This window comes from Atta colombica, unplaced genomic scaffold, assembly GCF_001594045.1.
Source record: "Atta colombica isolate Treedump-2 unplaced genomic scaffold, Acol1.0 scaffold153, whole genome shotgun sequence".
NCBI classification, from domain to species: Eukaryota; Metazoa; Arthropoda; class Insecta; order Hymenoptera; family Formicidae; genus Atta; species Atta colombica.
In genome coordinates, this window is record NW_017259243.1 from 1185644 (window position 1) to 1189159 (window position 3516).

A 3516-nucleotide genomic window follows, 5' to 3' on the forward strand; every position below is an offset into this window, starting at 1 on the left:
CTTAACCCTTAACACAATGATTAGCGTTACTCATAGTACGTTAAGTAATTGTTAAAGCGCGGAATCTTTATTAATATTATGTTAGGTAAACTGTTAATATATCGTCCCGCGTTAAGAGGGTATACTTTCAGGACGGATCGCGCGTTCGAAGTGATCTAGAAACATCGAGCAGACCATGAAATCGGAAACAAATCTCGCAAGACGTGCAACCAGCGACTCTATCATTCTTATATCCGTATAATCGCTGCACTCACACACATACACACACACACACACACACACACACACATACACACACACACCCCACACACACACACCCCACACACACCACACACACACACACACACAAACACAACAAAGAAGCTTCTTTATCGATAATGCGTATAATTATAACGCTGTGGTTATGTCGCATTATTTGACATTCGATTATTCTAACGTAAATGACTGAGAAATTACGATGCAACACGTTAATTTGAGTGTATAAATTTTATCGTTAAGACACATCGTAATAAAGGTATCTAACAAAATCGTATATTATCAACCGTATATTATTGATTTATCTCATCCGTGCATTATATGCATCTTTTTTCTTTCTTGTAGAGAATGTATAGAAAATGATAAATCATCTGAAAATTGTGATCAACTATGCGTGCGATTTATACACGTGTTATACCAATCAACCTCTTTTATTTCTTTACGACTTGTATGTACGTTTATCTTACCGTTCCTCGGGAATATAACGATGAAAACTGTTGTGAAAATTCAGATGTTTAAAGAAACAAGAAAGAAGACGCGTAAAAAAAAAAAGAAAATATGTGACGACGGTTCTACATGATTGCCAATCTATTTATATTGCGCATCTTCATGGAAAGAATAGTTTTAGTTGAAATATATAAAAATTAAGTCAGATATAATCCTAAAATAATTATATTGGATCATCTAACATGAGTAATTGTATTGGATGCTCAAGCTGATTGCTAGAATGTCAAAACTTTTTGCAGCATTGTTATCATACTTGAACGTCCTACATTTTGGCGGTCCGCCAATAATATTTTCAGATTTATAACTGATTTAATTTTTATATATTTTTAGCAAAATTGTTTTTTCCGCGTTAACTTTCGTCCGGACGTGTTATAAGATTCTGAAAAGTTAAATCGCGAATCCAAGTTTTTCGCTACTCGACTAAGCAATGGATCCTTGATAGTACGAATGCTCCAGGTAATACGGCGCGTTTTAGTACCACGTTTCTGTCTTTTTTTCTTTAATACGCGCTGCGAAATCTCGCAGTAGTGCTCTTGCTCAAAGCACATACATACGACGGATTTGCATTCGTCGATCCTGATATCACCAAAAGGTAGTTCACGTCGAATACCTCGGATGCTCGCGGGATATAATGAGACATAATCGCAGCTTCATTCTCTCGTTGCGTAAATCTTTACACTAGGTATTGTACATAGCGTATAGCCGACTCGAACACCCGTTTTACGCGAGCAAAATATTTCAGACGTAACTGGACTGCGATAACTTGATAATTCCAGGTGAGACTGCTCATATAGGATTTTACGACTGGCTATTAAGTTTGAATATTGGCCCTGCAATCAATACTGATTCAACGTTGGATGATAACTTGGATAAGAATGACAAATGATAATGGTCCACGAATAGTAAATAATAATAATCCAAAAATAAACAAATATAAAAGTTTTATATACCATGAAATTTCTGTAAAATTAGAAATAATTACACAGATTATCTTTGTACGAAAGAGCTAAATCTAAATGTTAAAAATATTTTTTTAAAGAAAAGTGTTTGTACTTATAAATATTTTTATTACAATTACCGGTATATAATTTACTAGACGTGGCCCATTTTCATGTAACACTTGGCTATAATGTTGATCTATTATCATATGCCGTATTATCATAGAGGTAAATAATTGTTCGATTATTTGTACAATAATAGCCCAGTATTGAATGACAGAGTCTTGGCCAATGATTAACTACCTTAGATCAGCCAAGCGTTTAGCTCTATTGTGTGTCTGGTCATTCTGTATGAGCTGTCTGCCAGGATCTATCCCTGTGCGCATTCTAACGGCGATCGCCGTGCGAATCGCCGTTTACAGATTGCAAAATTCTTTCGTAGACAATTTCTATACAATTTACAAGAGGACGCGGGCGCAGACGAGATCATTCGCCACGTTAAATGCATATCTTGCGGATATTGGGTCTCGCTGTCGAATCAAACGCGTCCCGAGGCGTTGCTCCTCGGGGACGTGAACACATCGCGACTGTGCTTTTATAACGGCGATGCTTGTTCACGAAGATCACTGTACTGCCGAATCTTTGTATTTTATCCGTTCGTCGAAGTTTCCTGTCCCTGTTGAGCGTGTCCGTTTGCGAGTAGCGCATGCACAGCAATCACGGCGCGTCAACGAAGTAACTCGAGCAGCGGTCGACATCGCGATACGATAGCGATAATTACTAATTGCGTGCTAATTGCGTGCACGTGGTGACTCGGTACGAAGGATAAAATCGTGTTCGTCGTATATATCGTCGAAGGAGATGGATCCGCATCGAGCGGATCCTTAAGAAGAATCGTTCCAAAATGCCTGTCCTTTGCAAGCTAACGTCTGTCTCGCGACGACTAAATGTCGTCGCTTCGTTTAAGAACCTAGTAGAGTCTCAGCATGTTAACCGAATACCGTATAGGAAAATAAAAGTAGAAAAGGAGAAGATTGTAACGCTGTAAATTGCCTTCTGCGGAAAACTGACATTCTCCGGTGCGTTTAAGATTAAGCCGATAGCGTAGCTTATCACTGTAGCCGGCCGTAGGCTGGAGAATCGCATAATTGCACCGTTACTGAAAATAGTGAACGTATGTACACACAGCTAAAAGCGTGATATCCATGTATATAAACGCAAAGTAGTGTATTGCGGTATAAAGTGGTCGCGCAAGCTCCTTAGAAACCCCAGATTTGATATTTTTTCCGCCGTACATGCATCGAGTGCTTATACACTTCGCGCAATACGCGCGGATTAATGGTTATTAATTAATTAATAACCGTTAATTTTTAGGATCGTAACAGAAGATTTGCTGAGATTTGTGCCGCGTAATTGAATTTCCGGTCTTTTCTTAACAAATTTACAACATCAATTTCGAAACAATAAAGATTGATTTTTCAAATGAAATGATCTGTTTTATAACGAAAAATAAAAAAACAATGCATTTATATATTCAAAACGATAAGGAATAGAAAAGACGATTTAAAAAAATTTCTTCAGAATCATTATAAAATTTTGCGAAGTCTTATTTTGCGGTACGAATCTCGTGTCAATTTTCCTCAGAGCAATTGTTATCTTTTGTAAAGGTTATAAGTTACGTCGCTGGTAGCACTTATGATCGCCTCCACTACGCATACTCGCATGTGACAATAGAATATTTGCCGCCGATGAACGTTAAATTTGCTCACTCTTTATTTATCAACGATTAACACGATCAGTTCGCTGAATCTTGTGC